Source organism: Saimiri boliviensis, chromosome 2 (assembly GCF_048565385.1).
Source record: "Saimiri boliviensis isolate mSaiBol1 chromosome 2, mSaiBol1.pri, whole genome shotgun sequence".
Taxonomy (NCBI): Eukaryota; Metazoa; Chordata; class Mammalia; order Primates; family Cebidae; genus Saimiri; species Saimiri boliviensis.
Window position 1 is genome coordinate 76954521 of NC_133450.1, and position 16780 is coordinate 76971300.

General features: G+C 35.3%; 1 protein-coding gene across 6 annotated transcripts in view; it reads left to right on the forward strand.

Annotated features, from left to right (window-relative positions):
• FAM227B (family with sequence similarity 227 member B) overlaps nt 1-16780 on the forward strand; it is a 349113-nt gene that overhangs the window by 191157 nt on the left and 141176 nt on the right. The window contains exon 12 of one of the 6 annotated variants that reach the window (XR_012516264.1): nt 8919-9178. The exons of the other annotated variants lie outside the window; for them this stretch is intronic. The gene's annotated coding sequence lies outside the window, so the exon portion shown is untranslated. The remainder of the gene's footprint in view (nt 1-8918; nt 9179-16780) is intronic. 6 annotated transcript variants of the gene reach the window in all.

Genomic DNA, 16780 nt, shown 5'->3' on the forward strand with positions numbered 1-16780 from the left:
ATGAGAGGATATAGGGTTTAGAGTTAATAGGGAACAAAGGGGCCTGTGGGGAGGTTTCAGAATCAATATTGTGAAAATGATTTACAATAAGATATTCTGAATTTGAATTACTGTTCTTAATAATTGTGTGACATAGGCAACTTACTTAACTTCTCTGAGTCCATCACATGTTACAAGAATAATAGAGGACAAATTTCCACTGAAAGAAGGCTAAAGGGCCAAAGAGTGGATGCAAAAATAAATAGGGTACTTTAGAAAATCCAAAGTGAGAGTATAGTTGTGAAAGAAGATGATTAGATAATTCTAGTGGCAACATTATAGGTGAGATTGAGCAGAAACCTCGTGTGGAAAGGTGAGCCTAAAAAGAAATGAGAAAATGAGAACAAGGGAAACATTAGAGCCTGAATGAGCCTGAAAACAATAAAAGCAAGATGAATATAGTAGAAAACAGAAAGAGACTATTCTTCTGGCATATATCTCTATTTTACATATTAAAGGCTTACATGGCACTTACTGCATGCCAGGCAGTTTTCTAAGCATTTTATAAATTAAATAATGAAGTCATATTAAGTTGGTATTATTTTTATCCTCATTTTGCAAATGATGAAACTAGTCTTAGGGATAGTTTGCCAGAACAAAGAAATAAGTGGAATAAAATTTGAGATATTTTTGAGTTCTCCAGCAAAATTTGAGTTCTCCAGCAAACATTGCTAGAAAGTTAAAGGAAAGATAGTTCTCTCCAGGAAGAAAATAGTAATAACAATAATAATTACAACAACAGAATTTATTGGGCCTTTATTAAGTGCCAGCTTTTATATAAACTTTAACACTTTATTAAGTGTTTTAAGTTTATATAAATCTCTTTTGACATATATATTCCCATTTTTATATATTATACATATACATATGTATATATATTTCATATACATATGAAAAAATACATATTTTATATATATATATATGAGACAGAGAGAGAGAAGGAAGGGTAATATAAGAATACAAGTACGCCTTTATCCTCATTTTCCAGATGAAGAAAGAAGACACAAGAGAGTTTAAGTAATTTCTACAAGTTAATAAAGTTTGAAATAAGTTGAGATATTTATACAGACAGGTTAATCTGAAGCCTGAGCCTTTAGTCACTATTACTTTCAACATAGGATTTATTTTCATAAAGGGGATGGGGAAGGTATCCCTAACATGCTTCACTTTTTCAAGTGTGTGACATCTTAAAGTGGAATATGCTAGTTCACATAGTTAGTTCACATGTAAAGAACCCAAATAAGAAGCCCTCCAATACTGAACACTTTGGGCATGGCTTTCATGGGCTTTAAATTAAGAAAGTGGAAGTTTCTGAATCCTCAGCCATGAAAATTTAGGGAGATTCAGTTCTATCCTTGGAATGTGTTGACCTTAACTCTTTAACCTTCAATACTACACATCTTCAAATTTTAATATATGTCTTTATGAGAAGACCAACCAGGTATTTGCAAGACTTCCTCGTAGACACTGTAAGGACTGTAAAAGACTTCATAAGTTTCTGACCCAGCCCTGCCTCAGCCTTTAAAAACACTACATAACTCAGCAAATATCCTATGGTAAAAATTGGCTGCAACATGTGATGCTGCTCTAAATTTTCATACCTGCCTGCATAGTTGTCCAAAGTTCTGATGGTTCATTGCTTCTGTAGTAACATACCTCTGCCTATGCTAACCCTGATTCTCAGTAGTATTCAGAATCTATAGATGCTTTCAAGGGATGAAAATAACTCAGATTGTCAGCTCATATAAGAAAGACTCTTCCCTCTCTAGAATTTTAAATTCTCCCTTTCCCATTGTTTTCATTGTCCTTAAAATAGCATTTTTGTAATATCTCTAGGTTTTTCTAATTATTGATGTGGAAACATTGACTATAAGAACTACAATATCCTACTGAGAAGCAAAAGTCTTGGGTAGATTTTTTAAAACCATCTTTATTCTTCTTACAAAAAACAAAACCTAACCCCCGCCCCCCAGGAAAGTTGAAAACAAAGCAATAGAAAAAGAAATACCATGTAACTATTTACCAAAAGAAAGCTCGCATAGTAATATTTATATGGGATAAATTAAAAGTTAAGGGAGAAGGCATTGGTGAGTATAAATGTGTATGTACCAAAAATATTGCCTAGAAATATATAAAGCAAAAGTGTTCAGACTCTCATGGATTAACTGACAAATGCATAACTACAGTATAATATTTAATCCTCCTCTCTTAAATAACAATAGTTAAATCTGACTATTAAAGAATATTTATTAGGAAAACGTTAGTACATTTGGCATAAGTGTATGTGTATTAGACACTGCATTCAACAGTCAATACTAAACATTCTTTTCAAGTGAAGATACAAGTGGAACAATTACAAACATTTTCCACATACCGTCATAAATGAAATCTCAGCAGTATATAGACTTTATTACTTTCCTACTGCTTCTCACCAACTGATGTCCTGTCTTTCTTTTTAACCTAAATTATACATGGTTAATTATTGTATTTATTTATTTGTACTCACCTTCAACCCTTTTGCAGTTCTTCACCTTTTCAGTTCACTGAAAAAGCCACACACTTAATTAAAGATAATTCTCCACACCTGAATTTGAGCACCTAACCTGTATGTAGAAATCATACAGTCATGCTGAGTAGTGTCATTTTTAATTTATAATTATGTAAACTCAAATTGGCCTTAATTCTGTCAATCATACTACATTCCCTATTACTTTATTTCTCCCCTTCACCTAGACAACTACTTTCACCTTTATCTCTCTTCAAATCTCCAGCACCACCTCCCCATCTTCAATCTCAGATGGTGACTTTGCTTTCTACTTCAATTAGAAATTTAAAGCAATGAAAACTTCCACAAATTCCAACCACCACATCTACCCAGTTACCAGCATTATGTACCATATTCTCTCTTTCCCTTCTGTGTTCCTATCTAAGCTCAACTTTTCCTAGAAACCTCATTTACTCCTCCAAGTATCCCATGAATTGGTGTTGATGGCATCATTTTACAGTTGGGGGAAAAGGTTCAAAGTCAAAGCATTAGGGAAGAACTGTTCTAGCTCTGTGTTCTCTATCCCCTTGTTACTCAAAGGGTGGTTCCTCAGAATGGCAGCATCACCAATACCTGTAATGTTATTGGGCCCCAGACCTAATTAATCCAAAAAGCAGATGCATTTTAAAAAGATTCTCAAGTGTTTTTTATGCTCTTTCATATTTAAAGAACATTCCTGTATACCAGTCTGTCCTTTCCCATGTGCATTCCATTAGAGTATAGTGGCACCAATTATTTTAAAAATAAAATCGGTTCTTACATCATGTTTTACTAGAAGTCAGCCTGTCTTCAAGGTACTAACCTAATTCAAGCCCTCCATAAATTCTCTTAGTTTCTTGCAAATGAAGTTTCTGATGGTGATGGTGTTCCTTCTTTTGGTGTGATTGATTTGATTAAGTTTGGATTCTGTTAGTATTCAGGGTAGAAGCTTGGTGGTAGCAAGATCAAAGGATTTGGAATTACCAGCCTTATAAGAGATAATTTTTATTGTATTCATTCATTTTAACTGTTAATTTCTTATTCACTGAAAAAGAACTTGGTTTAATTAAGAACAGAACAAAATTTTGCAAATTTGATCTTGGTCTGTGGACTTATTTTAAGGCATATTGTTAGTGGTGAATATTGGGAACCCACCTATGGAAAAAGTTTGAGAGCCTATAATTTATTTTTTAAAATAATGGAATTAAATGTTAGTTTTTTGTTAAGTGTAGAAGTCTGACTTACAGTAAACATTCTGATGGAAATATTTTAGTTAAAGGATGGGGAACTGACACTACATCATTAAGACTTCTGCTAGCATTTTTCCCATTAGAGCACAATGACTCCAAACAAAGAGGAAATGATATGGGTGAACCACAGCACCCTCCATTTACATGAAGAGGAAAACACATTGAGCTCTTGTGAAAGTTTTATGTCTTCTACATTTAAGCCCTCTGACCATATTTTGAAAGAAACATGCATTTCAAATAAAGTATACAAACACTGAACTTTCCAAAACAAAAATTTTGTTATCCCTTTCATTGCATCATTTCAAGGTTTTAAATATTTAAATTAAAAATACTCCACTTTATTCTTCTACAACATCAGGTAACTATGCACTCCTTAACTCGTCTTTTCTTCATGATTTTTATGGAGATTGTATTGATCAATTCCTGTTGCTATTACAAAGAGCTACACTCAGCTAACAAAAAGTTTCAAGCCCTTGGCAAACATTTTAAAATTATTATATTACAAAAAGTAAATGAGACATAATTGCTTTCATCTTCCAATAGACTATCATATTACCTTTCTCCATTACAGATAATCTGTGGGGAAATTAAGTTTATGACCATTTGAAATAATTAGGCTCATTAACAGCTTATGACTTAAGAGGTAAAGCCACATCACACACATCATTTATTAAGCAACTGTAATATTTAAATGAACTCATAATTACCCACCAGTTATTTCAATCACCCTCAAAGATTTGAGTTCAATGCATTATTTCCTGACAGACACATTTTTAAAAGCTTCTTGCACTTGGATTACCATTCCATCTTAATGTCTTCGCTCTTTGTCTTCTTCACGTTCTTAACGGAAGGACACTTGGGGTGGTCTTTTCATTGTCTTGCTTGTTACTCAACCTCACTTTTATGTACATTCCATTGCCTGAATTCAGTTTCCATGTTTGAACCTCTGCAAATCTAATCAGTTCTTAAGACCTCACTGACTACCTCATCCCACAGTCTCTTTTGCATCCTAAAAGTTTCATTTCTGACCCAAAATATTTGCCCCTTTATCTCATATTAACTTTATAATAGATGTTGAATTTTCCATAACTATGACCTGTAATGTGTTTTGTCAACCTATTTGATCATAAGTGACTGTAAAAGGCTGTATTCTTTACTTGTCTTTAAACTTGCAGTGTTTTTGACATAGTCAACTGTTACTAAACCAAACATGTGTCTCCTTGCCTGGCACAGTAAAGCCAAACACCCACACCAAGGTTTGCAGCAACAGTAACAAGGGCGTTTATTTGCAGGGTGCCAAGCAAGGAGAATTGGGCAGCTAATCCTTAAGAGCTGGCCTCCTCAATGGCCCATAAGCAAGGGCTCTTTAAAGAAGAGGTGTATTTTAGGAAAGCAGAAGTTACAGTCAAAACTGTAAATCAACCTGGGGATTATATTAATACATTGGTTTGGCCCAAAATGGCAGGCTCTCTTGAAGTGGGGCTTACAGGGCAAAGGTGGATTCAGATATTCTTTGGTTTACAGTTGCTTAGGGAAGTCAAGACTTTGTTTAAAAACTTGGGGTCATCAGAAGGGAATGTTGTGATTTGACCAGTGGGCATTATTCTCTTTGTACCCTTCAGGAAAATATTTAGAACAAAGGACAGCAATCAGATTTCATATTCCCCTTATCTGAAGTCTCTGTAACCGTGGTTGGCATTTTTCATCTGATGGGGTCTGGGTTTCTGAAAAACAACTTAGGGACATGTGTCATCTTCAGTTTCTATAGGGAACCAAACATTTTGTCCTTCTTGCTTATTGAATTGCTGATTTACTTGTCAAAGCTAGCTATAAGCCTGGAATTTCCCTTGAAGGGACTCAAGACTTTTCCCTTATTTTCATGCTTGAGGTGTCCTAGCAAGCCGCTAACAGGGGTCTCTGCTGTGTCTTGCTACAAGAGCTATTTCTTAAATAAATGTGTGAATAAATGAATAAATGGAAAATAGCTGATTTAGGCTGGAGAAATCACATTTGTGAGGTTTTTTTCCTGCTTAGTAGAGGTAGGTTAATTTGATCTATCTCTTAATGTCTTAATTCATATAATCTAAAATAAAGAACATAATTTGAACATAAATTAAAATTTTAAAAGGTCTCACTTTTACAAATGAATAAACTAGAACTAGTCCTGAATCTTGTCATGGTCTTCCTAAGAACAATTCTTTCCAATGGAGATACCAGATTAATAGCAGTGTCTCGGTTGTTAGGCTGTTTCAAGGAAGGGATAACTGAAAGGTATGGCAAAGCACATAGGTCAGTTCATACTGGATGTCACGTATTTAAAGTTTTTATTGTTAAAACAATGGGCAATATATTTGTATATATATTAAATTATGTACCTGCCCATTTTTTCACATAAGGATTCTTTTACATAGCTGTACATAAATTTGTTGACCACAACAGCATAAAATAACATTTTAAATAAGCAGATAAGGAAAAGAGGGTTAAAAGTGAGATAGGAGGGAAGATAAAAGCCTGAAATTAGGTTAGAATGTGAAATCCTATTCAAAAATCGTTTACTTTTGCTAGACTTGCCCCATGAATTAGATTGGCTCTGAGCATTCTATCTGTCAAGGCAAAGGAAATCACAGTGCCACTTTGGATAACTGGGAAGTATCCCAAACAAAACAATATGCACATCAAGTACACGTATTCTTTATACTAACACAAGATAGTATTATTGTTTTCTTGTGGATCCCTGTATCAAAGAGGATGGACAGAATTATGCTATAGTAACAAACATGAGCAAAATCTTAGTGGCTTACAATGACAAAGATTTATTTTTCACTCACACTGTGTGTTCATTGCATATAAGATGGGGTCTCTGTCTACCATAGTAACTCATATATACAAGCCAAAGGAGATTTTCTCTCATTTATAATCAGTGCAGCAGGAGGAAGAGAAATGGGTGGCTGGTATATTGGTTCTTAAAGCTTCCATTCGGAAAAGACACATTTCATCTGAGCTCAAATTTCTTTATTTCATTGCCCACAGCAAACCTCATGTTCATACTTATCTTCAACAAACCTTTTTTTTTTTAATAAGACAAAGAATAAAGAAGAGGAAGAACGAGAAAGAGGAAGAGGGAGAGAGAATGGGGGTATTGCTTTGCTGCCCGGGCTAGAATGCAGTCTAAATATGGGTATGACTATAATTGTCCTTAATAATGGAGACATGAAAGAAAATGAGGGAAGAGAGTAACAAACAAGGAGCCAACCAACATTTCGTTTAAACTTCTAAGTTGATATGATGTGGTACTGATAAGAGTGTATATTTTGTGTAAAGTGGAGAGTTCTATAAATGTTAATTACGTTTACTTGTTCCAGATCTGAGTTCAAGTCCTGGATATCGTTGTTAATTTTCTGTCTCATTAATCTGTCTAATATTAATGTTGAAGTCTCCCACTATTATTGTGTGGGAGTCTAAGTCTCTTTATAAGTCTTGTATGTCTGGGTATTCTTGCATTGGGTGCGTGTATATTTAGGACCTTTAACTCTTCTTGTTGTTGCATTGATTCTTTTATCATTATATAATGTCCTTCTTTGCTTCTTTTGATCTTTGTTGCTTTAAATACTATTTCATCAGAGGCAAAAATTGTAACTTCTGCTTTTTATTTATTTATTTTTGCTCTCTGGTTGGTTGGTAAGTCTCTCTCCATCCTTTGTTTTGAGTCTTTGTGTATCCTTGAATGTGAGATGGGTCTGGATGCAGCATACAGTTTTAGTTTTTTGTCCAAATTGCCTGTCTTTGAATTGAGGAATTTAGTCAATTTAAATTTAGAATTAATAATGATATATGTGAGTTTAATACTGTCATTTAATATTAGCTGGCTATTTTGCCCATTAGATGATGTAAATTCTTCATTATATTGATGTTCTTTACTTTTTGGTATTTTTTAGAAAGGCTGATACTGTTTGTTCCTTTCTATGTGTAGTGGTTCTTTCAGAAGCTCTCGTAAAGCAGGCCTGGTGGTGATGAATTCTCTGAGTGCTTGCTTGTTCACAAAAAACTTTATTTTTCCTTCACTTATGAAGCTTAGTTTGGCTGGATGTGAAATTCTTGGTTGAAAGTTCTTTTCTTTAAGGATGTTGAATATTGGTCCCCACTCTCTTCTGGCTTGTAGGGTTTCTGCTGAGAGATCTGCTGTAAGTCTGATAGGCTTCCCTTTGTGGGTAACCTGACCTTTCTCTCTGGCTGCCCTTAGTATTTTCTCCTTCATTTCAACCCTGGTGAATCTGACGATTATGTGTCTTGGAGTTGCTCTTCTTGAGGAATATCTTTGTGGTGTTCTCTGTATTACCTGGAGTTGAATATTATCCTGCCTTACTAAGTTGGGAAAATTTTCCTGAATAATATCCTGAAGCATATTTTCCAGCTTGGATTCATTCTCTTCGTCACATTCAGGTACACCTATCAAGCGTAGATTAGGTCTTTTCACATAGTCCCATATTTCTTGGAGACTTTGCTCGTTCCTTTTTATCCTTTTTTCTCTAGTCTTGTCTTCTTGTTTTATTTCATTGAGTTGGTCTTCGACCTCTGATATCCTTTCTTCTGCTTGATCAATTCGGCTGTTAAAACTTGTGCATACTTCACGTAGTTCTCGTATTGTGTTTTTCAGTTCCATCAATTCACTTATTTTCCTCTCTAAATTTTGTATTCTTGTTGACATTTCGTCAAACCTTTTTTCAAAGTTCTTAGTTTCTTTAGATTGTGTTAGAACAAGTTCTTTTAATTCACAGAAGTTTCTTATTATCCACGTTTTGAAGCCTGCTTCTGTAATTGGAACACACTCGTTCTCCATCAAGCCTTGTTTCGTTGCTGATGAGGAACTGGGATCCCCTGCTGAGGAAGAGGCGTTTTGATCTTGGGTATTCTCAGCCTTTTTTGACTGCTTTCTTCCCTTCGTTGTAGATTTATCCATCTGTGGTCTTTATAATTACCGTCTTTGTAATTGGGTTTCTGAGTGGACGTCCAGCTTATTGATTCTCAGCGCCGAAATCTGAGCAACCCACTGCGCCGACCAAATCAGCGGCGTTAAGATTGATGGTGCTTTTCTGACTCTGCACCAGGAACCGACGCTCTGAGGCGCCAGCAAAACCGCCTCGCCGGTCACAAGAGTCGCGCTGGCGACCCGTGGGGCTCCTCCGCTGGGAATCTCCTGGTGCGTGAGCAACAAGAATTCATGTGAAGGTGTGGAGTCCTCTCGTTCTTTGCGTTTTCAGTGGGAGCTACAATCCCGAGCTGCTAGTGATCAGCCATCTTGGATCTCATCTTCAACAAACTTAAAGATAGTTTGCAGTCCAACCTTGTGCCTTGGAAGGATGAAAAGGTGAATATTTCTGAACAGCCAAATTGATTACCACACTCTCCATAGAGAAGCATTGCATAATGTAATAAGTTGTGTTGACGTATAAAATATCACTAGAACTGAGTCTGTGACATTGCACTGTGTTGACCAAGGGCATAAAGACAAGGCAAAAGCTGATAAAAATGGTTCTACCAGTGGCTAGGAAAAATCAGTTCTGATACATAGCTCTTTACTGGTCTACCTTAATTCAGGAATATGTTTCAGATTGCCTAAAGAAATAGATAAAAGTTACTCCTAAATATATATTGCTTCTCTCAACAAAGCTTTTATATGTATGAACTAATAGTTTGCATTTATATCCCTTCAGAAATATTAATAACAATATTAATACTCTTAATAACAATAGTAATGTTTTTCTTCTTTTTAAAAATTTAATAGCTTTTGACGTAAAAATGTTTTTGTTACATGGATGAATTACACGGTGCTGAATTCTGAGATTTTAGTGCACCAATCTACCAAGTAGTGTACATTTTACCTCGAATGTGTAGTTTTTTATCCCTAGCCCTCCTCTCACCCTCTGATTTCTGAGTCTCTAAAATCCATTATATCACTCTGTACCCCTTTGCATACTCATAGCTAAGCTCCCACTTAAAAGTGAGAAGCTAAGGCTTTTGGTTTTCCACTCCTGTGCTATTTTGCATAGAATAATGGCCTCCAGCTCCATCTAAGTAGCCACAAAAGATATTATTTCGTTCCTTTTAATAGCTGAGTAGTATTCCATGGTGTGTGAATGTACCACATTTTCTTTATCCACTCATTAGTTGATGAGCACTTAGGTTGGTTCTATGTATTTGCAGTTGTGAATTGTGCTACTATAAACATACATGGGCAAGTGTCTTTTTTTTAATATATAAATGTCTTTTTTATATAATGACTTCTTTCCTTTGGGTGGATACCCCATAGTGGGATTACTGGATCAAATGGTAGTGCTACTTTTAATTCCTCAAGGCCTATCCATTACTGTTTTCTATAGAAGTTGTACCAGTTTACTTTCCCATCAATAGTGAATAAGCATTCCCTTTTCCTCACATGTGTGCCAACCTCTATTCTTTTTGACTTTTTATTAATAATAATGGTCATTCTTTCAGGATTCGTTGTGATATCTTATTGTCGTTTTAATTTGCATTTCTCTGATGATTACTGATGTTGAGCATTTTTTTTCATGTTTGTTGGCCATTTGTATATATTCTCTTGAGATATGTCTATTCATGTCCTTTGCCCACTTTTTAATGGAATTATTTGTGGTTTTTTCTTGGTAATTTGTTTGAGTTTCTCGTATGTTCTGAATACTAGTCCTTTTTTGGATGTGTGTTTGCAAATATTTTCTCCCATTCTATGGGTTTTCTGTTTAGTCTGTTGATTATATCTTTTGTTGTACAAAAAGTTTTTAATTTAATTAGGTCCCATTTATTTATTTTGTTGTTGTTGTTACATTTGCTTTTTGGATCTTTGTTAGAAATTTTTTGCCTAGGCTAATGTCTGGAAGAGTTTTTCCAATGTTGTCTTCTAGAATTTTTACAGTTTCAGGTTCTATATATAAGTCATTGATTCATCTTGTGTTGATTTTTGTATAAGGTGAGAAATAGGAATTCAGTTTCATTCTTCTTCTACATGTGGCTTGCCAATTTTTCCAGTACCATTTAATGTAATAAATGATGTCAATTCCCCAACTTATGTTTTTGTATACTTTGTTGAAGATCAGTTGGCTGTACATATTTGGCTTTATTTCTGGGTTCTCTATTCTGTTCCATTGGTCTAGGTGCCTATTTTTATACCATCACCATGCTGTTTTAGTAACTATAGGCTTATAGTATAATTTGAAGTCTGCTAGTGTGATGCCTCCAGATTTGTTCTTTTTGCTTAGAATTTTGTAGCTATTTGGGTTCTTTTTTGTTCCCATATGAATTTTAGGGTTGTTTTTCTAATTATGTGAAAAACAATGTTGGTATTTTTATGGGAATTGTATTAAATCTGTAGATTACTTTGGGCAGTATGGTCATTTGCACAATATTGATTCTTCCAATCCATGAGTATGAAATGTGTTTTCACTGGTTGTGTCATCATAATTTCTTTCAGCAGTTTTTTGTAGTTCTCCATATAGAGACCTTTCACCTCCGTGGTTAAATATATTCCTAGATATTTTATTTATTTTTTATTTTTTTGCAGCTGTTGTAAAAGGGATAGCATTCTTGATTTGATTCTCAGCTTGATCACCAACAATGACATTATTGTACATTGATTTTGAACCTGAGACTTTATTGAATTCATTTATTAAATCTAGGAGTTTTTTGGAGGAGTCCTTAGGATTTTCTAGGTGTGCAATCATATCATCTGCAAACAGTGATAGTTGGAATTCCTCTTTTCCAGTTTCAATGTCCTTTATCTCTATCTCTTGCCTAATTGATCTGTTTAGTACTTTCAGAACTATATTGAGTAGGAGTGGCAAAAGTGGGCACCCTTGTCTTGTTTCTATTCTCAGGGGAAATGCTTACAACTTTTCCCCATTCAATAAGATGTTGGCTGTGGATTTGTCATATATGGCTTTTATTATTTTGAGGTTGGTGCCTTCTATGCCTGGTTCTTATTATAAAGGGATGCTGTCTTTTATAAAATGCTTTTTCTGCATCTATTAAAGTAATATGGTTTTTGTTTTTAATTCTGCTTATATGATATATCACATGTATTGACTTGCATATGTTAGACATCCCAGTATCCCTGGAATGAAACCCACTTGGCCATGATAAATTATCTTTTTGACATCCTTTGGGATTTGGTTAGCTAGTTATTTTGTTGAGGATTTTTGAATATGTGTTCATAAGGAATATTGATCTTTAGTTTTCTTTTTTTATTGTGACTTTTCCTGGTTTTGGTATCTGGATGATACTAGCTTCATAGAATGGTTTAGGGAGGATTTTTTCCTTCTCAATCTTTCAGAATAGTTTCAATAGGATTAGTACCAATTCTTTGAATGTCTGGTAGAATTCAGATATGACTCCATCTGGTCCTAGGATTTTATTTTGTTGATAATTTTTTAATTACTGATTCTGTCTCACTGCTTCTTACTAATCTTTTCAAGGTTTCTATTCCTGATTTAATATAGGAGAACTGTATGTTTCCAGGAATTTGTCCATTTCCTCTAGGTTTTCTAGATTGTGAACATAAATGTATTCATAGTAGTCTTGAATGATTCTTTTTGTAGTTCTGTGTTATGGGTCGTAATGTCTCCAGTTTCATTTCTAATTGAGCTTATGTGGATCCTCCCTCTTCTTTTCTTGGTTAATCTATCTAAGGGTCTATCAATTTCATTTATTTTTTCAAAAAACCAACTTTTTGTTTCATTGATCTTTTGTACTGTTTTGTTTGTTTGAATTTTATTTACTTCTGCTCTGGTCCTTTTAATTTTCTTCTAGCTTCAGGTTCAGTTTGTTCTCGTTTCTCTAGTTCCTTGATGTGTGACATTAGATTATCAATTTATGCTCTTTCAGACTTCTGAAATAGGCATTTAGCACTATCAACTTTCCTCTAAGCACTGCTTTTGCTCTATCCTAGAGGTTTTGATAACTTGTGTCATTATCATCTTTGAATTCAAAGAATTTTTACATTTCCATCATGATTTCATTGTTAACCCAGATATCACTCCGGAGCAGATTATTTAATTTCCACATATTTGTATAGTTTAGAGGATTCCTTTTGGAGTTGATTTCTAGCTTTATTGCACTGTGGCCTGAGAATATACTTGATATGATTTTGATTTTTTCAAATTTATTGAGACACTTTTATGGCTTATTATATGGTCTATCCTGGAGAATGTTCCATGTGCTCATGAGAAGAATGTATATTCTAGAGATCTTAGGTAGCATGTTCTATAAATATCTTTAAGTTCATTTGTTCTAGCATGCCATTTAAGTCCACAATTCCTCTGTTGACTTTCTGTCCTGAAGATCTCTCTAGTGCTGACAGTCTCCAACTATTATTGTTTTGTTGTCTATGTCATTTCTTAGGGAAATAACCTAGGGAGACACCGGCTGGCACAGCTAAAGGAGGGCTTGCACCATCCCTCCCCCAACCCCAGACAGTGAAGCTTATAGCAACAAAGGTGACTACTTTCTTCTTCTTAAGAAGGGGAGAGCAAAGAGTAAAGAAAACTTTGTCTTGCATCTTTGATACTAGGCTACAGCAGTATAGGTCACCAGGTAGAGTCCCAAGGCCCCCATTTCAGGCCCTAGCTCCTGGATGACATTTCTAGTCACACCCTGGGTCAAAAGGGAAGCTGCTTCCCTGAATGGAAGGACCTAGTCTTGGCAGGATCCATCACCTGCTGACTAAAGAGCCCTTGGTCCCTGAATAACAACCAATGATACCTAGGGAGTACACCATGGGCCTTGGATTCTGCAGTGTGCTGGCTTAAGTGGAGACCCAGCACAAACCAGCAGTGGTAGCTACAGTGAAAGACTACATCTGTTTGAGAGAAGCAGAGGGAAAAGTAGAGAGGACTTTCTCTTGCACTATAGGTACTAGCTCAGACATAATGGGGTAGAGCAACAAGCAGACTCTTGGGATCCTTGCTTCCTTGCCTAAGCTCTTGAAAAACATTTCTGGGCCTGCTCTGGGCCATAGGGGAGCCCACTGTCCTGAAGGGTGAGTTCCAGGCATGGAAGCATTAACCACAGGCTGACAGAAGAGCCCTTGGACTTTGAGCAAACATGGTGGTGGCCTGGAAGAACCCTCTGTGGTGGTTCTGGCCACAGGGAGGAGCTCCTCTGCCTGTTGAAAGTAGAGAGAAGAGCAAGAAAAACTTTGTATTATGGTTTGAATGCCAGCTTAGCCACAGTAGAATAAACATCAAGTAAATTGCTAAGGTTTTAGACTCCAATCACTGGCTCCAAGACTATATCTCTGGACATGCTTGAGCTCACAAGGGAAAAGGATTCTCTGACAATTCAGTGGTCACTAATCTGTCTTGGGGTCGGGGGCGGGGTGGTGGTGGAATATTTCCACCTACCCTTTCAGTGGGACTTCAAGTTCCCCAGGCATCAATCTCTACCTGGAAGAACATACCAACCTGAAGGGAAGGGCCTTGGGCAAGGCCTAGTGCTGTACTGGCTTCATATCTGAGTCAGTGAAGTTCCAGTGCTGGTAGCCACAGGGGTTCTTGTATCACCACACCCCTAGTTCCAGGTGACTCAGCACAGAGAGATAAACTTCATATGTTTGAGAGAAAATATGGAAAAGGAACAAGAGTCTCTGTGTGATATTCCAGAGAATTCTTCCAGATCTTATCCAAGACCACCAAGGTGATACCTCTATAAGTCTGCAAAACTATGGCATTATTGTTCTTGGGCTCCAAGTTCCTCTGAATATCTGGAAGGCCTTTCCAAGAAAGACGGGCACAAAAAAACCCAGGCTGTGAATACTACAATCACTCCCTAACTCTTTAGTACCTAGACACCAAAGAATATCTACAAGCATCAACACCATCCAGAAAAACATGAACTCACCAAGTAAATTAAATAAGGCACCAGAGATAAATCCTGGAGAAACAGAGATATATGACCTTTCAGGTAGAGAATTCAAAACAGCTGTTCCGAGGCAATTCAGAAATTCTAGACAACATAGTGAAGGAATTGAGAATTCTATAAGATAAATTAAGAAATAATTTAAAAGAATTAAGCAGAAATTTGAGAGTTGACAAAGTTAGGTGACATGGTAAAAAATGCATCAGAGTCTCTTAACAGAAGAATTGATCAAGCAGAATGAACAATTAGTGAGTTTGAAGACAGGCTATTTGAAAATACACAATCAGAGAAGACAAAAGAAAAAATAATTAAAAGCAATAAAGCATATCTACAAGATCAAGAAAATAGCCTCACAAGGGAAAATTGAAGAGTTATTGACATGAAGACAAGGTAGAGAAAGAGATAAAAGTAGAATGTTTGTTCAAAGGGATAATATCAGAGAACTTCCCAAACCAAGGGAAAGATATCAACATTAAAATATGAAAAGGTTATTAAACACCAAGCAAATTTAATGCAAAGAAGACTAAGAAGACTATGTCAAGGCATTTAATAATCAGATTCCCAAAGGTCAAGGATAAGGAAAGAATTCTAAAAGCAACAAGAGTAAAGAACAAATAACATAAAATCGAGCTTCAGTACAACTGGCAGCAGGCTTTTCAGTGGAAATCTCACAGGTCAGGTGAGAGTGACATGACATATTTAAAGTACTGAAGGGAGAAAAATTATTTACTCTAGAGTAGTATATACAGTGAAAATATCCTTTAAACATGAATTAGAAATAAAGACCTTCCCTGACATGTCCTACCAGAAATGCTAAAGAGAGTTCTTCAATCTGAAAGAAAAGGATGTTAATGAGCAAGAAGAAATTCCCTGAATCTACAAAACTCATGAGTAATAGTAAATACACAGAAACCCACAACATAGTATAATACTATAAATGTGGTGTAAAATCTTGTGACTTAAGTAGAAAGACTAACTGATAATCCAATCAAAGCTATTAACTGTAACAGCCTTTCAGTACATTAAGACAAAAAGTAGCAACAATAAGTGAAAAAGTGGAAGAATGAAGTTAAATTGTAGAGTTTTTATTAGTTTGCTTTTTCCATGTGTGTTTGTTTATGGAAATAGTTGCATTGTCATTGGTTTAAAATAATGGGTTATAAGATAATATTTGCAAGCCTTGGGGTAACCTCAGATCAAAAAATATATAATGGATCCACAAAAAGATATAAAGGAAAAAATTAAAGCATACCAACAGTAAAAATTACCTTCACTGAAAGATGAGAAGAAAAGTAAGATGGAAGAGAAACCCACAAAACTCCTAGAAAACAAATAATAAAGGCAGGAATAAGTACCTATTTATCAATAATAACATTAAATGTAAATGAACTAAACTCTCCAATCAAAAGATATAAGTAGCTGAATGGATGAAAAAACAAGACCCAGTGATCTGTTCCCTACAAAAAATACACTTCACCTATAAAGATACACATAGACTGAAAATAAAGTGATGAAAACAGATATCCCATGCCAGTGGAAACCAATAAAGAGCAAAAGCAGCTGTACTTAATTCAAATGAAATAGATTTCAAGACAAAAACTATAAAAAGAGACAACATTATTGTAAAATGATAAAGGAGTCAATTTATTGAGAGGATATAACAATTGTAAATATATAGGCACCAAACACTGGAACAGTCAGATATATAAAGTAAATATATTTGTAGAGCTAAAGAGAGAGATAGACACCAATACAATAATAGCTGGAGACTTGAACACCCTGCTTTCAGCATTGAACAGAGCTTTTAGATAGAAATCCAACAAAGAAACATTAGATTTAATCTGTACTATAGAATTAATGGACTTAATAGATATTTAAAGAACATTTTCTCCACTGGCTACAGAATATACATTGTTTTCTTCAACATGTGTATCATTCTCAAGGATAGACCATACATTAGGTCACAAAACTAGTCTTGAAAATTATTTTAAAAAATTGAAATATCAAGCATGTTCTCTGACCACAATGGAATAAAGTTAAAAATCAG